Genomic DNA, 26926 nt, shown 5'->3' on the forward strand with positions numbered 1-26926 from the left:
TTCAGTTCACACCTCCCAAGGCTTATAGCGGCTGAAGTGAATGATTGATTGTACCCAATTTTTACATGCAGAATTAAAGTGAAGCTCCAGTTTTAATGAAGAAAAAAAATCTTCTCCACGTCAGTTAGATAAATTGGCAAACATTTAAAAAAATTTTTTTTGCGATTCTTACCTGGTCCTGTTCTGTAAATACTGTAAATGAATAGGTGTGCTTGCTTAAAAATTAGCAGTTGGGTAGTTTACAGTTAGCAGTAATAAGAAACATCTCACCTCAGCATTCTTATTGATTTGCAGCTAATTCACAAAGTGCAGGAAAACCACGGAATTTACTAAGGGATTCCACACCTCTTGAAGTGGCAGTTACATGAGCAATGTGAGTTTAAAGTGGACCTGAACTCCAAAGATAAAGATAGGGAACATATAGGAATATTAATTGGGCCTAAGCAGTACCCTAAAAATATACCTTATGGCTTGAAATTCTTCTACAAAATACCAGTACACTAATTGTGCATAGGCACTCCTGATATCAGTGTGCTTCCCGTGCCTAGCACTCCTGTTCTGTAGCCTCAAAGCTGTAAATCTGCAGTGTGAGATCATCTAAAGCACTGCTAAACTCAAACAGATTTGAAGTGAGATTTGGTGATTTCAGTCCCGTGATACTCACAGTTCTCCTTGCTGGAGGGGAAATTGTACCTGAGGACTAGCAATGTAAGATATCCCTGCTTCTGCTATTCTGTGGATCTGTGTTTCCTCCACCTCTCCTGTTGCTTCTTCATGATTAACCCCACCAGTCCCCAGATCATAGTCCTCAACAGGGCAGCTCTTACACTAACAAGTAAAAGCCCTGCCTATACCAATATAGCCTCTTCCATGCAGATACAGTGCAGAACATGCCATGGTATGCCATCCTCTTATGGACTCAAGGAAAATGCATTGGAATATTAGGCAATTATAAAAAGTCACAACTAATAACAGATTGAACAGGATAATTTTTAAGAATGGTAAGAATTATGCCTTTTATATTAATGTAAATGAAACTGGAGTTTTGGAGCAAGTTTGATGCCTCAGGTCAAGGAATTGGGACTTTGCGGGCTTAGTAAAATGCTATATTTATTAAAAAATAATAATAATATGTATAATATGCTGATAGCAAAATAATGATACAAACAATATAAACACAGTAAGTGCCAATGGGTTATAGACCCATGTGAGTAGGTGAAGATAGAACGAAAGGTGACAAGGTGGAAATGGTGACTTTAAAGAACTCTGTCTATTTAAGGCTCATAAATGTGAGCTTGAGAGAGAGTATCTTTGTCAGACTTCCGACGCGTTTCGGCATAGGTATATTGCCTTTGTCAAGGAAGTGGGAAGGGGTCACCATATATGTGATTCAACGGTCAGGTCCCAGGATTTGGTATTCCCATTGCCCTCCAAGAATGTTCAACAGGATTTCTGGAGGAATGGCTGTATGTTGTAAGAGTTGCTTGATAATGTGAGGAAGGGGGTAGTCCTTCTCAATGGCAATTGGTGTTGAAGGTCTTGGTTATGGTAGTCCAAATGCAGTGGAGGCTGTGTTCTCACTTTGCTTTATTTTGAGCATTTGCAGGGAGTTCCGGATTCTAAACAGCAGGGGGAGCCCTGGTTAAGGATCCTGGTGTTTCCGTTTAGGTAGGGCTGTGTGGTAGAATGGGAGTCCAGAGCTGCGTATCCTGGGGCGTCCGTATCATCCCTCGGCTTCCCTCCAGCCGATGGATGATACGGACGCCCCAGGATACGCAGCTCTGGACTCCCATTCTACAAAACAGCCCTACCTAAACGGAAACGCCAGGATCCTTAACCAGGGCTCCCCCTGCTGTTTAGAATCCGGAACTCCCTGCAAATGCTCAAAATAAAGCAAAGTGAGAACACAGCCTCCACTGCATTTGGACTACCATAACCAAGACCTTCAACACCAATTGCCATTGAGAAGGACTACCCCCTTCCTCACATTATCAAGCAACTCTTACAACATACAGCCATTCCTCCAGAAATCCTGTTGAACATTCTTGGAGGGCAATGGGAATACCAAATCCTGGGACCTGACCGTTGAATCACATATATGGTGACCCCTTCCCACTTCCTTGACAAAGGCAATATACCTATGCCGAAACGCGTCGGAAGTCTGACAAAGATACTCTCTCTCAAGCTCACATTTATGAGCCTTAAATAGACAGAGTTCTTTAAAGTCACCATTTCCACCTTGTCACCTTTCGTTCTATCTTCACCTACTCACATGGGTCTATAACCCATTGGCACTTACTGTGTTTATATTGTTTGTATCATTATTTTGCTATCAGCATATTATACATATTATTATTATTTTTTAATAAATATAGCATTTTACTAAGCCCGCAAAGTCCCAATTCCTTGACCTGAGGCATCAAACTTGCTCCAAAACGTTTTTCTGGGACGGAGGCTACACCTACTTATCTAGGTATCAGGGATCGACCCTTTTCTCATGAAACTGGAGTTTACCCTAAAAAAAAAAAACAATAACGCTGAATATAATCTGACTTGCAGTACAACATCATAGTTCGTTGGATAATAGAAAAGATGCCGCTCACCCATGCTGATATGTATAAGTATATGTGACGGACTCAGCTAGCTCTGCTTCATTGACCACGCCCCCTTACAGGTCGCACTGCACGCCGTTTATACTTAGGCAAGAAAAGAACAGCTCTGTTCTGTTTCACTCAGTAAAGGCAGGCCCGGAGCTAGGAATGAAATGGATAAGCGCAGGGTATACATGGCAGGATGGAATGGGAACCTTACAGTGTGGGGTTAATTGTGTAACAAGGGGCAAAGTTATAGTGCTTATGGAATTGGCTGAAGAGACAGGGTGATGTGGAGGAAGGAGCATAGTTTACAGGCACGTGTGTGACAGAATCAGTCTGAGAATTGAAGCCATCAGATGAACGCCCTCCCTCCCTTTTTTTGTTTGGTTACTTTGGGTTGGTAGTAGTTTGTAGCGGAAGTAGGGTGGTTTGGGGTTTTTGAAAGGGTGGAAAGTCTGGTGTTTTGGGAAAAATGGGAATCATCGTTGGTATGGTCCACTCTAGTTGGTTGTCCAATAATAGTGACCAGGTAATGGTAGACCTATAATGTGTCTGAGGTCAACTGGGATTGCCCCCAAGGCGGTGTCTTGCGGCTGGGGGCATATCTTAGCTAGTGGGTGCCACAGACGCAATGTTTCAGTAATATTATACCTTCAAGGACTCCCAACCCAAGTGGACTTGTAATGTTATGTTTTGTTATTTATTCATATGTTGTTTATAATAAAAGGCCTTACGGCCATTTAATCCCGCTTTGTGTAAAGTGTTTTATTAGGTAGTGGTAGTTAGAGCTTTGGAGCCAGGCCAGGGGTCATTGGTAATTGGTGACCTCTGATCTACCCTAGTCAATGTTTATGTGTGCAGAACCATTATTGGTGTTTTTGTTCAATATAGCCATATTGTTCCCTTCTGTTATCATTTACTGTTATCAAGAAGAACATTTCTGAAGCTCATTTCATATATTTACCAGGAAGTTTCGAGCCCTTATGGGATATGAGGAATTCCTTTCAACAATCACCTTTTAGCCTCCCACTAGCCGGTAGTGGCTGATTACATAATATCAGATATCTATTTTCTGGTGAATGACATTTTCAGTCTTTCTGTCATATATTTTAGGCACAGTCGATAATGTTTTTGATCTGTTCTCAGCCATACGTTAAGACATCTCTTTCAGTCTCTTTGTGATACTGTGTTGTGATGTGTTGGGTCAGGGAGAGCACAGGGATAAAAATACACCGTATAAAGAAGATGGCAGATTTCACCTGATACCGTCTAACTTGTAATTCTATCCAATTCCAGAATATCGAGTGTTTCTGACCTCGGTATATCTGCCTCCTGTTTGCTTGATACCTGGGACAGATGAAGCGCTGAATGTGACCATTTTGTGTACATTAAACATGATAATCTGGCTGTGTCTGTAAAAGCTGTATAATTAGATCATTCCCCTTCCTATAGGATAGTCAGTAAGACTCTTTCACATATATAGATATCAGATACAAGAGCCATCTACTGATATACACGTACTGTATAAAAGAAAAGAACCATCTACTCATATACATACACCTATAGGAGAAAAGAACCATCTACTGATATACACAGAAAAGAGAAAAGAACTGTCACGGAACCATGAACCAGACGTACAACAACAGATAAGTGAAAATAAGAAAGCTTTATTGAAAAACAAGCTATAAAGCAAAAGTCCAAACGGATGGCGAAACCGATGCAGAGTCTTTACGAAGCCGGGATCAGGAACCAGCAGGGTAGTCAGACGAAGCCAGGATCAGGAACCAGCAGGGTAGTCAGACGAAGCCAAGATCAGGAACCAGAAGCAGCAGCAGTCTTAGAAGCATGTGAACACAGGAGGACCAAGCAGGGAACTGAAGCCACAGACCTCCTATATATATGAGCTAGGCATCCAGCTCCTCCCAGTGGGAAGGAGGAGCCGCAGGGTGGGAGGCTACAAGAAACCCAGAAACCAAGATGGCCGCCAGCACATGTCAAACGAAGGAGAACAGCAAGAAGGTAAGACCATGACAGTACCTCCCCCTCAAGGGCCCCTCCTCCGCGGAGTAAAGAACGGTTTCTGAGGGAAGCGTGCGTGGAAGGCTCGGAGCAAGGCAGGAGCATGGACATCTGCGGAGGGAACCCAGGAACACTCCTCTGGACCATAACCACGCCAATGAACCAAAAACTGCACCCGACCGCGGACCAGGCGGGAGTCCAGGATATTGCTCACCTCATACTCCTCACGATTGCCCACTCGGACCGGACGAGGCCGAGGAACCGAGGAAGTGAAACGATTACACACCAGTGGCTTCAACAGGGAGACATGAAACACGTTGGAGATCCGCATGCCAGGAGGAAGCGCAAGGGCATAGGCTACCGGGTTTACCCTGCGAAGCACTCGGAAGGGACCAACAAAGCGAGGCGCCAGCTTGGGAGTGGGCACTCGAAGGTTGAGGTTGCGGGTGGACAACCATACACGGTCTCCGGCCTGGTAGGAAGGAGCAGGCGCTCGTCTGCGATCAGCCTGGAGTCTCTGGCGCTGCGCAGAGACCTCAAGGGACTTCTGGATCTGTACCCAAGAAGCACGTAGGACGGAAAGGTGATCCTCCACAGCCGGAATATCCTGGGGAGAGAATACCTCCGGTAACACGGCAGGTTGGAACCCATAGTTGGCCATGAAGGGAGACGTCCCAGAGGAAGAGTTCACCGCCGTGTTCCTGGCAAACTCAGCCCAAGGCAGGAGGTCAACCCAATTGTCTTGGTGATCGGAGACATAGCAACGAAGGAATTGCTCCAAGGCCTGATTGGATCGTTCTGCGGCCCCATTGGACTGAGGGTGGTAGGCCGAGGAGAAGGAGAGATGAATCCCCAACTGGGAGCAAAAGGCGCGCCAGAACCTGGACACAAACTGACTCCCTCGATCCGACACAATCTCCTTGGGCAAACCGTGCAACCGGAAGACCTCCCTGGCAAAAATCGTGGCCAACTCCTGTGCAGAGGGTAACTTCTTGAGAGGAACACAGTGGCACATTTTGGAAAACCGATCCACAATCATGAGAATGACCGTATGGCCTCGGGATGCAGGGAGGTCCACAATGAAATCCATCCCCAGGTGTGACCATGGGCGCTCCCCGGTGGCTAAGGGTTGCAGAAGGCCCAACGGAAGGTGCCGAGGGGACTTACTCTGGGCACAAACGGAGCATGCCGCTACATATGCGGCGATGTCGGAACGTAGGGAAGGCCACCAGAACAGACGTGAAACAGCCCAGGACAGCTGATTCTTTCCAGGATGCCCCGCGGTCTTGGAGTTATGGTAGGTTCGCAACAACCGAGTGCGCAACTCCTCAGGCACAAAACATCTGCCGTTGGGTCTCCCAGAGGGAGCACCAGATTGAGCCGCCAAAATCTGCTCACCCAGGGGAGAGGTCAGGCTGGTGCGAATGGCGGCCAGGATCTGATTCGGAGGTATGACCGAAGTCGGAATCGACTCCTCCCTGGACAGGTCGGAGTACTGCCGTGATAAGGCATCCGCCCTGATGTTCTTGGAACCGGGTAGGTAGGAGACCACGTAATTAAAACGTGACAAGAACAGGGCCCATCTGGCCTGACGTGGTGTCAATCTCTTGGCCTCAGAGAGGTAGGTCAGATTCTTGTGGTCCGTCAGGATGAGGACCGGAACCACCGAACCCTCGAGCAAGTGCCTCCATTCTTTAAGAGCCTGCACGATGGCCAATAACTCCCTGTCACCAATCTGGTAGTTGCACTCCGCGGAAGACAGTTTCCGGGAGTAAAACCCACAAGGAAGCAGAGGACCCTCTGGTGTTCTACGCTGAGACAGAAGGGCGCCTACTCCCGTCTCAGACGCGTCCACCTCGAGGACAAAGGGCAACCCAGGGTTGGGATGCGACAGAATCTGAGCCGACACAAAGGCGGACTTTAGAGCCTCAAAAGCTCGGATGGCCTCGGGCGGCCAGACCTGGGAATTACTGCCCTTCCTGGTCAGATCCGTGAGAGGCTTGGCTAGCATGGAAAAGTCCCTGATGAACTTCCGATAATAATTGGCGAAGCCCAAAAAGCGCTGCAGGGAGCGAAGACCACTGGGCTGGGGCCACTGTAAGACAGCCGAAACCTTCTCAGGATCCATGGAGAACCCCTCAGCGGAAATGATGTAACCTAAGAAGGTTACCTGGGATCGGTGAAATTCGCATTTCTCAAGCTTACCGAACAGCTTGTTCTCTCGTAACCGTTGCAACACTCGTTTGACATCCAGAATGTGGGTCTCCATGGACTCAGAATATACCAAGATGTCATCTAAATAGACCACCACACACTGCTGCAACAGGTCACGGAAAACATCGTTGATGAATTCCTGAAAGACTGCGGGCGCATTGCACAGCCCAAAGGGCATAACCAAGGATTCATAATGACCGGTCCTGGTGTTAAACGCGGTCTTCCACTCATCGCCCGCCTTGATCCTTACGAGGTTATATGCCGCCCTCAGGTCGAGTTTGGTAAAGACCGTGGCCCCTTTAAGGCGATCGAACAGCTCGGAAATCAAGGGTATCGGGTAAGCGTTCTTGATCGTGATGCGATTGAGACCCCTGTAATCGATGCAAGGCCTCAACTCACCGCCCTTCTTTTTCACAAAGAAAAATCCAGCCCCTGCCGGGGACGAGGATTTGCGAATGTGTCCACGTGAAAGCGCCTCCCTCACGTACTCCTCCATGGCCTCATTCTCCGCTACCGACAGTGGATAGACTTTGCCACGAGGAGGAACGGCACCAGATTGTAACTCGATGGCACAATCGTATGGGCGGTGCGGAGGTAGGGCAACCGCGCGCACCTTATCGAATACATCCCGGTACTCCTCGTATTCAGGGGGCAACAGAGAGTCCGAGGAAGTACACAGCAACTTGACAGGCCCATGGATGCAACTAGCCCCACACTGCGGTGACCACGAGAGGATCTCGGCCGATCTCCAATCGAAAATCGGATTATGCTTCTGGAGCCAGGGGTACCCCAAGACCACCGAGTAGTGTGGAGACGAAATAACCTGGAAGCAGACCGACTCTCTGTGAACGGCACCAATGGCTAACCCCACTGGAAGGGTCTCATGAGTCACGTGTGGCGGCAGAAGGGGTCTGCCGTCTATCGCCTCAAGAGCCAGAGGAGAACCTCGAGCCTGCAGAGGAATGGAATTGGCGGCAGCGAACACACTATCAATGAACAAACCACCAGCACCAGAGTCCACCAACGCCTGGGTCGTCACCGAGCCCCCGACCCAGGAGAGGACAACAGTGATCAGTGGTTTGTCAACACGGGAAACCGGGGACGAGGAGACTCCACCCAAGATCTGCCCCCGACAGGATCTCAGGTGCGAGTGTTTCCCGGACGGTTCGGACATGCCAACCGAAAATGCCCACCGAGACCACAGTACATGCATCGGCCCTCGCGTCTCCGGAGTACCCTCTCCCCCTCGGACAGGCGAGCAAACCCCAGCTGCATGGGTTCACCCCCAGACAAGTCATCCCCAGGAGGCGTGGGAGGAGAGGGAGGCACGGGTGGGACAGCAAAGGTAGGCGCCAATCTGTTAGGAGGCCTCCGCAGACTCTCCTTTAAAGGAAGGTCTCTCCCTGAGTCTGGTGTCAATCAAAATCAGGAAAGAAATAAGAGACTCGAGCTCCACTGGTAGGTCCTTAGCTGCAACCTCATCCTTCAAGGCATCCGAGAGACCATGAGAGAAAGCAGCGACCAGAGCCTCATTATTCCAGCCCACCTCTGCTGCCAGGGTACGAAACTCAATGGCGTATTCAGCTACGGATCGTGAACCCTGTCTGATGGACATAAGGAGCTTCGCAGCAGAGGCAGCACGAGCCGGCACATCGAATACCTTCCGAAGAGAAGCAACAAAACCGGAAAACTCGGCAACCACCGGATTGTTGTTCTCCCATAAAGGGCTGGCCCAGGCCAAGGCCTTGTCCGAGAGCAGCGAGATTAAGAAGCCCACCTTTGATCTCTCAGTAGGAAAGGCATGTGGCAGCAACTCGAAATAAATGCCCACCTGGTTAAGGAAACCTCGGCACTGAGTTGGCTCTCCCCCAAAGCGCTGTGGAAGGGGGGCAGAACCGGACATACCCCGAAACACCGCAGGCGCAACAACAGGTGTCGGGGTAGACTCTGGCGCAACAACCGGAGCGGCAGTAGGAGCGGCCCCAGGAGCGACAACCGACCCATCGGCAACGGGAGCGAAATGAGCCGTGCGTTCAAGCAGGGTTTGCAACGCCACGGCGAACTGACCCAACAGGTGATCCTGCTGATCAAGTCTGGCAACCAGCGTGGGTAGTGAGGATGGCCCTGTACCGTCAGAATTCATGGCCTGTGGTACCGTGCGTTCAAGCAGGGTTTGCAACGCCACGGCGAACCGACCCAACAGGTGATCCTGCTGATCAAGTCTGGCAACCAGCGTGGGTAGCGAGGATGGCCCTGTACCGTCAGAATTCATGGCTTGGTCCTAATGTCACGGAACCATGAACCAGACGTACAACAACAGATAAGTGAAAATAAGAAAGCTTTATTGAAAAACAAGCTATAAAGCAAAAGTCCAAACGGATGGCGAAACCGATGCAGAGTCTTTGCGAAGCCAGGGGTCAGGAACCAGGAGGGTAGTCAGACGAAGCCGGGATCAGGAACCAGCAGGGTAGTCAGACGAAGCCAGGATCAGGAACCAGCAGGGTAGTCAGACGAAGCCAGGATCAGGAACCAGAAGCAGCAGCAGTCTTAGAAGCATGTGAACACAGGAGGACCAAGCAGGGAACTGAAGCCACAGACCTCCTATATATATATGAGCTAGGCATCCAGCTCCTCCCAGTGGGAAGGAGGAGCCGCAGGGTGGGAGGCTACAAGAAACCCAGAAACCAAGATGGCCGCCAGCACATGTCAAACGAAGGAGAACAGCAAGAAGGTAAGACCATGACAAGAACCATCTTTCTGATATACATGGAAGAAAACAGAGCTATCAAGAGTGTGCCATAATCCAATTAGACGAGCAAAAAAACAACAGCTGTAGGAGACAACTGCAAATATGTGTGGACTTTAAGGGCACATCATGAGATAGACTGAAACAAAGGGTATATAAAAGAACATATTTATTAATTCACTAATTAAAATCAATGAACCATTAAAATGGTGAGACTGACTGAACATACGGTCTAATCACCAAACATATATGCAAATTAACATGACTAATAACCATAAGTACATGTATGCACAAAGGAATGAATTCAATACATACCAAAAATTGCGTGGATATGAAAAGTGTGTCTGCTCAGGGGTCAACGCGTTTTGCGGTAAGCTTTGTCAGGACCTTATACAGACAGTCATTTTCTCTTCCAAGCAAACAAGACAAAGGATTGGCTTTGGGCGGACACAGGGAGTAAGTGTAACCAAGACACCGATCGTTATCCTCCCTTGTGAAACTGAGAGATGAGTATATCCCACTTGTACAAATTAATTGTATAAGCCATCTAGTTGCTAGTCTGGTTACTAGGGTTAACAGGTATCCATTATTGTAAATGTAGGTTCTTACATGAAACCAAAGCACAAAAATAGAGATCTGGGCTGAGATTTCCAGAAAAGTTACAAACTCCAGATAATGAAGGTGTATAGTAGAGGAGGCAAATGAACCATCATCCCAGGCTCTACATTAGGCAGTGGGCCCTGCAAGACTGTATATATGAAGGAACCAAAAGACCAATCGGGTGGATGAATCTCGGATGTGCCGCCCCTGAGGGCATAAATGTATAAGTGAAAAAAAAACATCTTCTGATATACACATACAAGAGAAAAGAACCATCTACTGATATACACGTATAAGAGAAAAGAGCCATCTTCTAATACAGTGGGTACGAAAAGTATTCAGACCCCCCTAAATTTTTCACTCTTTGTTATATTGCAGCCATTTGCTAAAATCATTTAAGTTCATTCTTCTTCCTCATGAATGTACACATAGCACCCCATACTGACAGAAAAACACAGAATTGTTGACATTGTTGCAGATTTATTAAAAAAGAAAAACTGAAATATCACATGGTCCTAAGTATTCAGACCCTTTGCTGTGACACTCATATATTTAACTCAGGTGCTTTCCATTTCTTCTGATCATCATTGAGATGGTTCTACACCTTCATTTGAGTCCAGCTGTGTTTGATTATACTGATTGGACTTGATTAGGAAAGCCACACACCTGTCTATATAAGACCTTCCAGATCACAATGCATGTCAGAGCAAATGAGAATCATGAGGTCAAAGGAACTGCCTGAAGAGCTCAGAGACAGAATTGTGGCAAGGCACAGATCTGGCCAAGGTTACAAAAAGATTTCTGCTGCACTTAAGGTTCCTAAGAGCACAGTGGCCTCCATAATCCTCAAATGGAAGACGTTTGGGACGACCAGAACCCTTCCTAGAGCTGGCCGTCCGGCCAAACTGAGCTATCGGGGGAGAAGAGCCTTGGTGAGAGAGGTAAAGAAGAACCCAAAGATCACTGTGGCTGAGCTCCAGAGATGCAGTCAGGAGATGGGAGAAAGTTGTAGAAAGTCAACCTTTACTGCAGCCCTCCACCAGTCGGGGCTTTATGGCAGAGTGGCCCGACGGAAGCCTCTCCTCAGTGTAAGACACATGAAAGCCCGCATGGAGTTTGCTAAAAAACACCTGAAGGACTCCAAGATGGTGAGAAATAAGATTCTCTGGTCTGATGAGACCAAAATAGAACTTTTTGGCCTTAATTCTAAGCGGTATGTGTGGAGAAAACCAGGCACTGCTCATCACCTGTCCAATACAGTCCCAACAGTGAAGCATGGTGGTGGCAGCATCATGCTGTGGGGGTGTTTTTCAGCTGCAGGGACAGGACGACTGGTTGCAATCGAGGGAAAGATGAATGCGACCAAGTACAGGGATATCCTGGACAAAAACCTTCTCCAGAGTGCTCTGGACCTCAGACTGGGCCGAAGGTTTACCTTCCAACAAGACAGTGACCCTAAGCACACAGCTAAAATAACGAAGGAGTGGCTTCACAACAACTCCGTGACTGTTCTTGAATGGCCCAGCCAGAGCCCTGACTTAAACCCAATTGAGCATCTCTGGAGAGACCTAAAAATGGCTGTCCACCAATGTTTACCATCCAACCTGACAGACCTGGAGAGGATCTGCAAGGAGGAATGGCAGAGGATCCCCAAATCCAGGTGTGAAAGACTTGTTGCATCTTTCCCAAAAAGACTCCTGGCTGTATTAGATCAAAAGGAGGCTTCTACTAAATACTGAGCAAAGGGTCTGAATACTTAGGACCATGTGATATTTCAGTTTTTCTTTTTTAATAAACCTGCAACAATGTCAACAATTCTGTGTTTTTCTGTCAGTATGGGGTGCTATGTGTACATTCATGAGGAAGAAGAATGAACTTAAATGATTTTAGCAAATGGCTGCAATGTAACAAAGAGTGAAAAATTTAAGGGGGTCTGAATACTTTTCGTACCCACTGTATATACATACAAGAGAAAAGATCCATCAACTCATATACGTACACCTATAGGAGAAAAGAATCCTCTACTGATATACACATATGGAAGAAATAAGCCATCTAATGATATACACACATAGAAGAAAAGAACCATCTACTGTTAAACACACATAGAAGAAAAGATCCATATACTTAAATACACATATAGGAGAAAATAACCATCTACTTATATATATATATATAGGAGAAAAGAGCTTTCCACATATATACACATATAAGAAAAAATAACCATCTACTGATATACACGGATAGGAGAAAATAACTATCTACTGACTCACACATATAGGTGAAAAGAACCATGTACGGTTATACACGTATAGGAGAAAAGAACCATCGACTGATATACACATACTGTATGGGAGAAAAGATCCATCTGCTTTCATACACATATAGGCGAAAAGAACCATCTACTTACATACACGTATGAGAGAAATGAGCCATCAAATAATATACACACATAGGGGAAAGGAACCATCTACTCATATACACGTGGAGAAGAAAAGATCCATCTACTTACATATAGGAGATATAAAGTAGAAAATTTGTATAGATATATAAGAGAAAAGAGCCTTCTATGTATATATACGTTTAGGAGAAAAGAGACATCTACTGATAATACACATAAAAGAGAAAAGAGCCTTTTACAACATACACATATAAAAGAAAAGAGCTTTCTCCTGATATATGCTGTGGCAGAGCGATGCCCCACCGAGGTGATGTTAACCCAGGATTTTCATCCAGGCAGATTGAGGGGTTCCAGGAGGTTTGCTTAATTGGGAAGAAATAGGCTATTTAATTTCCTCATTGTTTAGAAAAATCCACTTTGGGATCTGGAGCCTGGAAATTTCTTAGCGATCCGAGTGGAGTGAAATCTCCAGTCCTGGGTCCAGATTTTCTGAACCACCAGCACATTGCTTGGCCAGGTGTGAGCTGGGCTATTGGTAATGACCTGACCATGGTTCTGGGTTCCACCCTCCCAAGGAGTCCAGGTGTGCCTGGACTCTTTGACCCAAGCCTGAGGGCCCCTCCGAGATCCAAGCCTAAGGGCCAGAGCAGCAAGGGGCTGCTATCTATGTGGACAGTGTTGGCAAGGAAATGGTATGTGGGAGACAGACCAAGGCACTAAAGTGGAGCACTGTGGTATGTGTAAGCCTGGAGGCTGAGCATGTATTTTCTTTGGATGGACATGCTGAAAAACTCTGGGGGAAATTCACTGATTTTAATTTCTGGAAGTGTATTGAACTTTTGTTTAATAAAAGTGGGTCAACAAGCCCTTAAATGACAATTTCTTGCTTGGACTGTACTCGCTAACGGGCACTACTCTTGAGCTATACAACCCCAAACTTCACAACATATATAGGAAAAAAAAAAGATCCATCTACTGATATACTCATGCAGGCAGACCAGTTAAGCACCCAGACTCTTCGAATATGAAGCAATGCTGTTGTCATATACTGTATGCAGTATGTGGTTTAGCATTGTCTTGCTGAAATATGCAAGGCCTTCCCTGAAAAAGACGTTATCTGGATGGAGGCACTTGATGATGCTTTTCCAGATGTGCAAGCTGCTTATTCAATACACACCAATGCACCCCCATATTATCTGCTGGTACCGGTAACAGGCTGGAAGGTCCCTCTCCTCTTTAGTCTGGAGGGCGCAGTGCCATTGTTTTCTGACCACAGAAAAGTTTTACACTTTGCAACAGACCATTTCATATGAACTTTGGCTCAGATAAGATGGTGGTGTTTCTGGGTTATGTTCAGATATGGCTTTTTCTTTGCATTATAGAGGTTTACCATGCATTCTTGAATGGCATCGTGAACTGTGCTCAGACAGTGATTTTTTGGAAGTATTCCTGAGCCCATGCAGTGATGTCCATCACAGAATCATGTCTGTTTTTTAATGCAGTGCCGTCCTGGTTAGTACCACTTTGTCATCGTTTTTCAAACTTACCTTTTTTTTCTTAAAATGATACATTTTCTCATTTGTAAACATTTGCTATGTTTTCTATTGTGAATAAAACATGGGTTTATGAGATTTGCAAATCATTGCACTGTGTTTTTATGCATATTTTACACAGAGTCCCAACTTTTTTTGGAATTGGGGTTGTAGGCATATAGGAGGAAGTAACCATCTGCTGATATATATATGGAAGAAAAGAGTCATCTACTGGTATACACATATATGAGAAATAGAAATAGAAAAGAATGAGTTGTGATCTGGTGCACAAAAATGGTGTGCCTTCATCCCTATTCAGCACTACATAGCATACTTAATTTTTCCCGTGGGGCTTTGTATGAGGAATAATATTAAATAGATCTAAACAAGACAGTTCTGTCATACTGTAAATCAATATAAACTATTCCAGATACAGTACTTAAAAATAATAGCTTAACCACCTACGGACGTCGGTACTTTGACTTTAAATTCCGTGTTTATGGCAGCTATCTGCTAACATAACCCCGGTATTTTTAAAAAAAAGGCGGTCTGCTTTAACATAAGTGTTGTCCCAGTGGTGGATTCGCCACGGGATCACCTTTATAAGCGGCGGGAGAGGTGCCCCCCTCTCCTCCCACTGCTTCCCGGTTATTTCCCCCACTTACCGGAGCCGCCGGTAGCGGGGAAAACCATCTGGTCCGCTGTCCTCTCAGGCAGGAAGTCCAGTGAGGGCAAGATGGCCCTCACTCGACTCTAGGGCCTTGGAGGACCGTCATACGTCACTTCCTAGCAAAGGTTTTAAAGAGCCCTTTTTTTCATCATGAAAAAAAAAATTACTTTTTTTTATTTTGTTTTATTTTTTAGTGTAGATATTAGATCTGAGATCTTTTTGACCCCAGATCTCACATTAAAGAGGTCCTGTCATGCTTATTTGTATTACAAGGGATGTTTACATTCCTTGTTATAGGAATATAAGTGATCAAAAAAATTTTTTTTTTAAAAGGTCAGTGTAAAAATAAAAGATAAAATAGGAAGAAAAAATAAATAAAAGCGCTCCATCCCCGTTAGCTCGCGTGTAGAAGTGAACGCATACACAAGTCGTGCCCACATATGTAAACGCTGTTCAAACCACACATGTGAGGTATCGCCACAATTGTTAGAGCGAGAGCAATAATTTGAGCCCTAGACCTCCTCTGTAACTCTAAACTGGTAACCTGTAGCAATTTCTAAAATGTCACCTATGGAGATTCTTAAGACCAGTGTTTGTCGCCATTCCACGAGCGTGCACAATTTTGAAGCATGACATGTCTATTTACTCGGCATAACATTATCTTTCACATTATAGAAAGAAATTGGCTAACTTTACTGTTTTCTTATTTTATAATTAAAAAAAGTTTTTTTTTTTTCCCCCAAACTTGCGTCTGTGTGATAAAAAATATTGCAACGATCTCCATTTTATTCTCTAGGGTCTCTGCTAAAAAATATAAAAAATAAATATATAAAAATATATATAATGTTTGGGTGTTCTAATTTTATAGCAAAAAAAAAAAAAAAATATTTTAACTTGTAAACAAGTGTCAAAAAAAGGCCTGGTCCAGAAGTGGTTAAAATAGTTATATTAAAAAGTAATTGCACCAAGGTACCACCATTCTTGTGAGGTTGCTCTACATAAGGGGTGTCCAACCTTTTGACCTTCCTGGACCACATTGGAAGAAGAGAAATTGTTTTGGGCCACACATAAAATACACTAACAATATGCATAGCTGAAGAGCAGAAAAAGTCGGGCAGATCACTGATATAATCAATGTACCCATTTGAGTAATAAAACTTGATTTTATTTTAAATATTTGCAATATAAAACTAGTGCAATATTTACTACTGTTTTTGATAAACTAACACATCAATATCTGTTTCAATGGATATAAGCAATTCTCAATTAATTTTCAAGGTGACCATCGGATATTTTGGTTCTAATTTTTTTCTTCATGTGCTTCATTCTTGAAAATAGTTGCTCACAAATATAGGTGCTGCAGAAAACTGATTACGTGAATGAGGCGTAATTGTGGAGAGTGGGATATTTTTCTTTGGGAAGATAAAACTTCTAAAAGTCCAGTAAAGCAACACTGTCTAATTTTTCTATAGCTGCATGTGTTCGCAAAATGTCCCTGGATGGTTGTAGGGGTGCAGTAAAAGAGGGAGAAACCAGGCTGCTGAAGAAGCGGGAGCACATGTGGACCATGGGCTATTGCATTGAAATCAGAGTTCTTGACGTTATTGTGCCGGAGTTCTGGAATATGGTTATTGTACTGTAAGGGCTGAGTTCTGGGCTAACAATTTTGAGCTATGAAATTCAAGTTCTGGGCCACCATTATGCTGTAAAGGCTGAGTTCTGGGCCATCACTTATAAGGGGCTACCATTATTGTGCTATGGGGACTGAGTTCTAGGCCACCATTATTATGCTGTTGGGGCTATGTCCTGGGCTACCATTATTGTGCTGCTGTAGGGAGTCCTGGGCTATTGCTTTTGTCCTGTGGTGACTGATGTTTTGGGCTATAGTTAGTTGTGCTGTGAGAGCTCAGTTCTACGCTATTGTTTGTGTGCTGCAAGGGCTGAGTTGTAGGCTACCATTATTCTGTGAGGGATGAATTCCGACCTATCATTTATGTGGGCTTTGGTTATTGTGCTCTGAGGGCTGAGTTCTGGGCTGTCATTGTTGTGCTGTGGGGACTGAGAACTGGGCTATTGTTAGTGTCATGTGTTGTGCTGTTGGGGGGGTTCTAGGCTATGGTTATTGTGCTGTGGGTGCTGAGCTCTAAGTTATGGTTATTGTGCTGTGAGGGTTCTAAGTCCTGTGCAGACTGAGTTTTAGGCTATTACTTTTGTGCTGTAAGGTCTGAATTCTGGGCTACCATTATTGTGCTGTTGTGGGTTCTAGGTTCTGGGCTATTGCCATTGTACACCATTAATGTGCTTTTGTGGGGGCTAAGTTCTGGGGTGTTGCAGTTGTATACTATTATTGTCCTGTGAGGGTTCTAACTAAGCTACCATTATGGTCCTGTGAAGCCTATGTTTTTGGCTATAATTTTTATAAGTTCTAGGCTACTATTATTGTGCTGTTGTAGGGGCTAGGTTCTGGGCTGTTGCTATTGTACACCATTGTTGTCCTGTGAGGGTTCTGGGCCACCATTACTGTCCCGTGAGGGTTTTGAGCTACTGTTATGGGCCTGTGGAGACCGAGTTTTTGGCTATCATTTTTTTATGCTGTAAGTTCTGAGTTAGGGGCTAAGTTCTGGGCTATTGCTATTGTACACCATTATTGTGCTGTATGGGCTGCATTCTAGGCTAACTTTATGTTGTGAGGGCTGAGTTCTATCATTATTGTACTGTTGCAGGCACTAGGTTTGGGGGTAAGCAATATTGTTGTGGGCTATTATTGCAGTTCAGCTGTTTGAAACATTTCATAGCCGCTCTTACTGGGTTTGTAATCCAGGTGTTGTTTCTGCAGCAGGTCTTCTCATTGTGTGTGTAAGGCTTTACATGCTGTTCCTCCGATAATGTCCTGTCGGAGTGCTCTTGGCTTGTATCTGTTCTAATCCGGCCTGCAATTTCTTCCTTTCTGCCTCATTTGTTTGGCGCTCTCCCCGTCTCGCTGCTGCACCTCCCTCCACTGCCTTCTACAGGCCATTAATTCATTTACATTTCACGCTCTTACTTTCACATTGCATTATCCTTTCATAGCATGTAATGTGGCACTCTGCATGCATGGCTGGAACGAGAAATGTTTCTGTACATTTCATTATTTTCTCATCCGTTTTCAGATCTAGAGATTGCTGTGCAGATCCCACAACTGCTGAAATTCTGGCATCCGATCGTAGAATGTCTGTTCCGCTGCTGCTAGCCTGTAAACGCCAATTTTCTTAATCCAAATGCTTTAAAGGGCAATTACAACTTGTAATATCATGCTGTTTTCATTCAGTCTAGGCTCACACTTTTTGCATTTTTACATTTGCTTTGGAGCACACAAAACTGCATGTGTAATAAAAATACATTGAAACCAATAAGCCTGTTAAGATCTGTGCACTGCGTTGCAGTCCGTTGATAAAAATGAGGCATGTCTTTCTTTTTATGCATTATCATGCATTTTCTGGCTTATTTTAGTCTATGGAAGTGCTTGAAAACACATGTATTGTGCATTTTTGAGCATTTTAATGCATTTCCAATGGGTGTGCAAATGGACGCTTGTTTCAAAACATCATTTTTGTAACTATCATATGATATCACCTTTTCACCGACATCCGTACATAACAGAATAATTTATCTTCATGGCCCAAAATTGCCCTCTCTGCTCTCAACTTGTGATCCCTGGATGAATCTAGAATCTATGCTGCTGCTCCTATGCATGTACAGTTAAAGTAGTTGTAAACCCTTACATATACCCAGTGAGCTGGCCTCAGGTGATACACAGAGATAATAAAAATCCTCCTACATAAGTTGTACCTGTTGGATCTGTCCCATACATGCGGTCAAAGTGTAGAATTTATAAAGCTTACCTAGCTGTCGGAAAAAAGGTGGCGGAGGGTTGAAGTCACACTCTGCAAAGCTTAGTTAGGAGAGCTCTGAGAGCTGATTGGAGGGAAGAGACACATCCCCCTTCACACAGCACACAAACAGAGCAGAAGCAGTCAATCAGTTGGAGGTCCCTTCCCTGTCACCATTTTTCTCTTGGTGTCAGGAAAAGTTGTCAGAAGTGATTCGTGCTGAGGGATGAAGCAGCAGACAGAAATTACACTTAGGGCTCTTTCACACGAGCGATCCGATCAGATCCGCCTGTCAGTTTTTTAGGCGGATCTGATCGGATCCTCCATGCAGCTCTATGGGGTAGCGGATGTCAGCGGAGACATCTCCGCTGACACCTGCTGCCATCCGTATCCGATCCTGTCCGTGAAATCTGGACGGATGGGAACCCTATTTTTCCATCCGTTCAGGGATCGGATGAGAGCGGACAGGCAGTCCGCTCTCATCCGAACCCCCATAGAGAGCAGCGGGAGCTGTGACACCTCCCTCTCCGCACTGCAAGCGGAGACGGAGCTGTCATCCGCCGGCTCAGCGGGGATCGGCGGATCGATACCCGCTGAGCAGCACGGATCTGCGAGAAAGACCCCTTAGTGCTCTTAATGGAGACAAGTACACACTATAGAGGGATGTGCTTTGTTCATATTTTATGTCTGAGGTTTATAACCACTTTAACACTGTAGTAGTTACTGCAGCCAAGGGCATTAAGGTCACTTACTTTTCTTGGGGGTTTATGTGCTCTTAGCATCGGGGAGTACACAAGTCTTGTCATGGGAAAACCAGTGATGTTCTGGATTTCTGGTACCCACCCAGCACTAGCAAAAGAAGAGACAAAGTGGACATAATTTAGAGTACTAGCACAAAAATCTGTTGAAAGGAAAAATTGGGGTAACTTTAAAGCCTTGAAGTTTCTGCAACTCACAGAAGAATGAAGGGAAGAATGTGGTTGGTTGCTGTAGATAGCATCCAGTTTTTCTCCCAGATACACTGATAAATTTGGCCCTGTAGATCTCTTATCAATTTACAAAAAAGGCCCAAGGTTTAAATGTGAAGTCTTCTGCTCACTCTGTTCAGCTTGATTAAATAATACTTGATGACAAGGACAGGACGCCACATGGCAAAGAATGCCTGATCTATGAGTAAAGAATCCGCTTCACTCTGTCTTCATAGGCTACGCTCCTCTGATGCGTTTCATCCCCCTACAGGGCTTAAAGAATAAGTCCACCCTAAAACTAAAATCCCTGCATCTATAGACCTACACGATCTAACACTAACCTATCTAGCTCTGTAAATAAGAAATCCGTATACATACCATTTTTGAAGCCGATCCGACCCGGTCTCCAGCAGCGGAAGCTCTGCAGAGGACCCGGCCGGAGGTGGGAGCATCATGGAAAGATGGAACATATGCCTTCCTCATTGGATAAGTATGGTTGGGTTTGTTGTTTTCTGTTTTTTGGGCTATTCATTTTTATTTTGTTCATTTTGGCTGAATTTCTGCTTTTAGTGTTTGGGTAAGAATCAGTATCATAGATGGTTGCTGAACTATTTTTAAATTATGTATTTAAATATTATCTAATAATAAATCTACTACAAAATACATTGTGGTAAAAACAGTTAACTGTGTAAGGCTTCATTCACATGTCAGCTTATCGATCGCGGACAGAATCACCGCGATTCTGCCCGCGATCCGGAAATCATTGCAAATCGCGGGAAGCCTGTGCGTTGCCCGAGATTTGCAATAGCACCCCATACGCTGTGCGATGTTGCCGCGATTTGCGCCTGCCGAATCGCGGAACGCACGACGCCCAAAATAGGTACAAGAGCTTCTTTGGGGCGTCATGCGTCCCGCGATTTTTTTGCGCGATCTTACCGCGATTCGGCAGTTCTCTGGATAAGTGAGGCTGACCTACCTTGTCTGGATGTGTGAGACTTGACTCTCTTCTCTGGATGTGTGAGGCTGGCCTTTCTTGTCTTTGTATGCGGGACAGGCTTCCCTTGTCTGAATTTGTGAGAGGCTGGCCTCCTAAGTCTGGATGTGCGAGGCTATGTCATTTTATGTCTGAAAAATGCAATGCAATGAATAATCATTTAAAGCTGTCTCTTATATTAGATTTAGTTTTCAATGATGATGCATAAATTAGGTGAGGTCAGGCCTTAAGCATGCAAGGACATTATTTAAAGAAAAAAGTTTGAGAATCTCCGCTTTGGATTATTCACAGCCTGCGATCCCTTCCAACTTCTTAGGAAATACTCCCATCTGTCTCCTTGCAATGTTTTTGCAACTCCAATCCTGATTTGTTTCCAAGGCACGATTATTGTTATCTCTTCTGAAACAAAAGGCATGTTTGCCATCCCCGCTTTTCTCTTCTGCATTCATCATTTTAGCATCTCAGCACTTCCCTGTCACAAGTTATTAGGATTTTCCCAGATCCAGAGCTCACTGTGTACTGATTCTTCCAGGAGTGACACAGGATCACGTCATGTGAACAGCTGATAATGTGCTCTTTATATATTCTACCATATCCGCCATTGTATCATACATGTACTTTTCTTTTATCCATTTACCGTAGCTTACATTTGCTAGTTGTGTTTTTATTAAAGATAAATTCTGTAAGAATAAAAATGGTCATTTTTGTCAAGGGGAATATTAAAGCACTTTTACTTACAATACCCCTTGTTCCCGTAGGCTCCTTCTTCCTGTGCAACTGGCCCCGCCGAGGGCACACCAGCAACCTGGAGCTTTGAATAGAAGATGAGAGTTCCGGCTGAAAGGGGAGCAAGGGATAAGGTGAGTAAAACTGCTTTTATAACGTCACCCTAGATAAAAACTACATGACTATATCAATATACTAAATTGCATAACCTAGCAGTTATGAGATAAGAAGTACAATAGAAAGGTATGAAGCACTGTGTGTAATAAGAAAAATGCAGTCATGCAGCAGAGAGACACATGATTGTGAATACATACAGAGAGAGGAGGTATTACAGGTAATAGCGGGGGATAAGACATCAATACTAGGAAAGAATGTTTCCTGGAATATAAATCCCACCGGTGACGTGGATACTGGGGGGATGTGAATGCTTAAAGTAATACCAAAGGCTCAATCTTTATTTGGGTAAATAAACAAACTTGTCATACTTACCTGCTCTGTCGAATGGTTTTGCACAGAGCAGTGTCGATCCTCCTCTTCTCTGGTCCCTTGCAGGCGCTGCTGGCTCCTCCTCTCTGCTGAGTGCCCCCATAGCAAGGAGCTTGCTATATGGGTCGGGCCCTGCTCTATGTGTCCACAAGACACAGAGCGGGGCTTGACCCTGCCCCCCACTTCCTTCCCACCGGCTGTGATTGACAGCAGTGGGAGACAATGGCTGCTGCTGTTGTCTCTAATCAGGATCAGGTAAGTATTGGGGGGGGGGGGGGGGGCTAGGTGGGGAGCTGCATACTGAAGATTTTTTAGTTCCATGCATAGAAAGAATGAAGCTAAAAAACCTTTAGCCTTTAGAATCACTTGGTGAGATCACTGTTTATTTGAATACTGGAGAATGAGAGGTGTGCCAGGCTTCAGATTTCACAGGTAATTTGGACACTGGGGAGTGAGGTGTGTGTACCAGAGTGCAGATATCACTGGTGACATGGATACTGAGGAGTGAGGTGTGTGTACTGGAGTGCAGGGAGGTAATATCGATCCTGTCTAGTGAGGTATGTACTGGAATACATATCTTATTGGTGACATTGATACTGGGAGTGACCTATGTGTACCAAAGTGCAGATTTTACTAGTGACAACTACTGGGGAGTGGGCCATATGTACTGGGGTGCAGATCTCACTAGAGATATGGATACTGTGAAGGGAGCCATGTGTACTGGGGTGCAGATCTCATTAGGGACATGGATACTATGAAGTGAGCCATGTGTACTGGGGTGCAGATATCACTAGTGATATAGATACTGTGAAGGGAGCCATGTGCACTGGGGTGCAGATCTCACTAGTGACATAGATACTGTGAAGGGAGCCATGTGTGTACTGGGGTGCAGATCTCACTAGTGACATGGATACTATGAAGGGAGCCATGTGTACTGGGGTGCAGATCTCACTAGTGACATGAATACTATGAAGTGAGCCATGTGTACTGGGGTGCAGATCATACTAGTGACATGGATACTATGAAGTGAGCCATGTGTACTGGGGTGCAGATCTCACTAGTGACATGGATACTATGAAGTGAGCCATGTGTACTGGGGTGCAGATCTCACTAGTGACATGAATATTATGAAGTGAGCCATGTGTACTGGGGTGCAGATCATACTAGTGACATGGATACTATGAAGTGAGCCATGTGTACTGGGGTGCAGATCTCACTAGTGACATGGATACTATGAAGTGAGCCATGTGTACTGGGGTGCAGATGTCACTAGTGACATGGATACTATGAAGTGAGCCATGTGTACTGGGCTGGAGATCTCACTAGTGACATGGATACTATGAAGTGAGCCATGTGTACTGGGCTGGAGATCTCACTAGTGACATGAATACTATGAAGTGAGCCATGTGTACTGGGGTGCAGATCTCACTAGTGAGATGGATACTATGAAGTGAGCCATGTGTACTGGGGTGCAGATCTCACTAGTGACATGAATACTATGAAGTGAGCCATGTGTACTGGGGTGCAGATCATACTAGTGACATGGATACTATGAAGTGAGCCATGTGTACTGGGGTGCAGATCTCACTAGTGACATGGATACTACGAAGTGAGCCATGTGTACTGGGGTGCAGATCTCACTAGTGACATGGATACTATGAAGTGAGCCATGTGTACTGGGCTGGAGATCTCACTAGTGACATGGATACTATGAAGTGAGCCATGTGTACTGGGGTGCAGATCTCACTAGTGACATGAATACTATGAAGTGAGCCATGTGTACTGGGGTGCAGATCTCACTAGTGAGATGGATACTATGAAGTGAGCCATGTGTACTGGGGTGCAGATCTCACTAGTGACATGAATACTATGAAGTGAGCCATGTGTACTTGGGTGCAGATCATACTAGTGACATGGATACTATGAAGTGAGCCATGTGTACTGGGGTGCAGATTTCACTAGTGATATGGATACTATAAAGTGAGCCATGTGCACTGGGGTGCAGATCTCACTAGTGACATAGATACTGTGAAGGGAGCCATGTGTGTACTGGGGTGCAGATCTCACTAGTGACATGGATACTATGAAGGGAGCCATGTGTACTGGGGTGCAGATCTCACTAGTGACATGAATACTATGAAGTGAGCCATGTGTACTGGGGTGCAGATCATACTAGTGACATGGATACTATGAAGTGAGCCATGTGTACTGGGGTGCAGATCTCACTAGTGACATGGATACTATGAAGTGAGCCATGTGTACTGGGGTGCAGATCTCACTAGTGACATGAATATTATGAAGTGAGCCATGTGTACTGGGGTGCAGATCATACTAGTGACATGGATACTATGAAGTGAGCCATGTGTACTGGGGTGCAGATCTCACTAGTGACATGGATACTATGAAGTGAGCCATGTGTACTGGGGTGCAGATGTCACTAGTGACATGGATACTATGAAGTGAGCCATGTGTACTGGGGTGGAGATCTCACTAGTGACATGGATACTATGAAGTGAGCCATGTGTACTGGGCTGGAGATCTCACTAGTGACATGAATACTATGAAGTGAGCCATGTGTACTGGGGTGCAGATCTCACTAGTGAGATGGATACTATGAAGTGAGCCATGTGTACTGGGGTGCAGATCTCACTAGTGACATGAATACTATGAAGTGAGCCATGTGTACTGGGGTGCAGATCATACTAGTGACATGGATACTATGAAGTGAGCCATGTGTACTGGGGTGCAGATCTCACTAGTGACATGGATACTACGAAGTGAGCCATGTGTACTGGGGTGCAGATCTCACTAGTGACATGAATATTATGAAGTGAGCCATGTGTACTGGGGTGCAGATCTCACTAGTGACATGGATACTATGAAGTGAGCCATGTGTACTGGGCTGGAGATCTCACTAGTGACATGGATACTATGAAGTGAGCCATGTGTACTGGGGTGCAGATCTCACTAGTGACATGAATACTATGAAGTGAGCCATGTGTACTGGGGTGCAGATCTCACTAGTGAGATGGATACTATGAAGTGAGCCATGTGTACTGGGGTGCAGATCTCACTAGTGACATGAATACTATGAAGTGAGCCATGTGTACTGGGGTGCAGATCATACTAGTGACATGGATACTATGAAGTGAGCCATGTGTACTGGGGTGCAGATCTCACTAGTGACATGGATACTATGAAGTGAGCCATGTGTACTGGGGTGCAGATCTCACTAGTGACATGAATATTATGAAGTGAGCCATGTGTACTGGGGTGCAGATCTCACTAGTGACATGAATACTATGAAGTGAGCCATGTGTACTGGGGTGCAGATCATACTAGTGACATGGATACTATGAAGTGAGCCATGTGTACTGGGGTGCAGATCTCACTAGTGACATGGATACTACGAAGTGAGCCATGTGTACTGGGGTGCAGATCATACTAGTGACATGGATACTATGAAGTGAGCCATGTGTACTGGGGTGCAGATCTCACTAGTGACATGGATACTACGAAGTGAGCCATGTGTACTGGGGTGCAGATCTCACTAGTGACATGAATATTATGAAGTGAGCCATGTGTACTGGGGTGCAGATATCACTAGTGACATGGATACTATGAAGTGAGCCATGTGTACTGGGCTGGAGATCTCACTAGTGACATGGATACTATGAAGTGAGCCATGTGTACTGGGGTGCAGATCTCACTAGTGAGATGGATACTATGAAGTGAGCCATGTGTACTGGGGTGCAGATCTCCTCCTCCTACAAGCTTTAACCAGACACTGATAGAAGTCACAAGGCTGCTATATACTGCTAAAGGGAAAGGGTAAGCAGTTTATATTTACTAAAATAATTGCATTTCCATGTTCTGTGTACTGTAGGAGACCAGATATAGTGAATGCAGGCCCCTGGGTTTAGTAACACTTCAATATCATCAGGGCAAAATCTCCTCATAATGGGCACAGTGGGTGTACAGACTGCAAAATTAAACCACAAGGTCTCTTCACACTTTAAGATCAATTATGGGTGGACTAACCTTTTAAAGAAGACACCCTTAAAAATCCTTAGTAATGGCAATCTACAAACAGATACTTATAGATAATTGCAGGCTTTTTATTCTTTGCATATCATGTTTTTCTTTTCCTTTACATTCTTCTCATGGTGGTAATTTCTGCTAAGGGCAGATTAATCCAGCTCCCTTCACTTCCTGGAAGGCTGCCTAGAACTCTGGGCCTGCCTCCCGCCTTCCCAGGGTGCAGCTGTAAGGCCAAGGTGACATCACCAGTGCCTTAAACAAACCAGGAAGTGGAAAAACCGTAAATAAAAGCAAAACATGTTTGTTTTAACTAATGAATGTAAGATGATTTCATGTCACCATGCAGCGCTGAATGCTGCTGTGATCTTTAGGGGCAGGTCCACTTTAAGGTTAATATATACACTATATTGTCAAATGTATTGGGACGCCTGCCTTTACACACAGATGAACTTTAATGGCATCCCAGTCTTGGTCCGTAGGGTTCAATATTGAGTTGGCCCACCCTTTGCAGCTATAACAGCTTCAACTCTTCTGGGAAGGCTGTCCACAAGGTTTAGGAGTGTGTCTATGGAAATGTTTGACCATTCTTCCAGAAGCACATTTGTGAGGTCAGGCACTGATGTTGGAAAGAAGGCCTGGCTCGCGGTCTGCGCTCAAATTCATCCCTGAAGGTGTTCTATCGGGTTGAGGTCAGGACTTTGTGCAGGCCAGTCAAATTCCTCCACCCCAAACTCGCTCATCCATGTCTGTATGGACATTGCTTTGTGCACTGGTCTAAATTATTGGGGGGGGGGGGGGATTTTGGTGTGGGGCTGTATTTCAGGGGTTGGGCTTGGCCCCTTAGTTCTAGTGGAAGGAACTCTTAAGGCGTCAGCATACCAAGACATTTTGGACAATTTCATGCTCCCAACTTCGTGGGAACAGTTTGGGAATAAATTGGGGTGGAGACTGCAAGCCAGGCCTTCTCATCCAACATCAGTGCCCGACCTCACAAATGCACTTCTGGAAGAATGGTTAAACATTCCCGTAGACTCGCTCCTAAACCTTGTGGACAGCCTTCCCAGAA

This window comes from Pelophylax lessonae, assembly GCF_965119305.1.
Source record: "Pelophylax lessonae genome assembly, chromosome: 12".
NCBI lineage: Eukaryota > Metazoa > Chordata > Amphibia > Anura > Ranidae > Pelophylax > Pelophylax lessonae.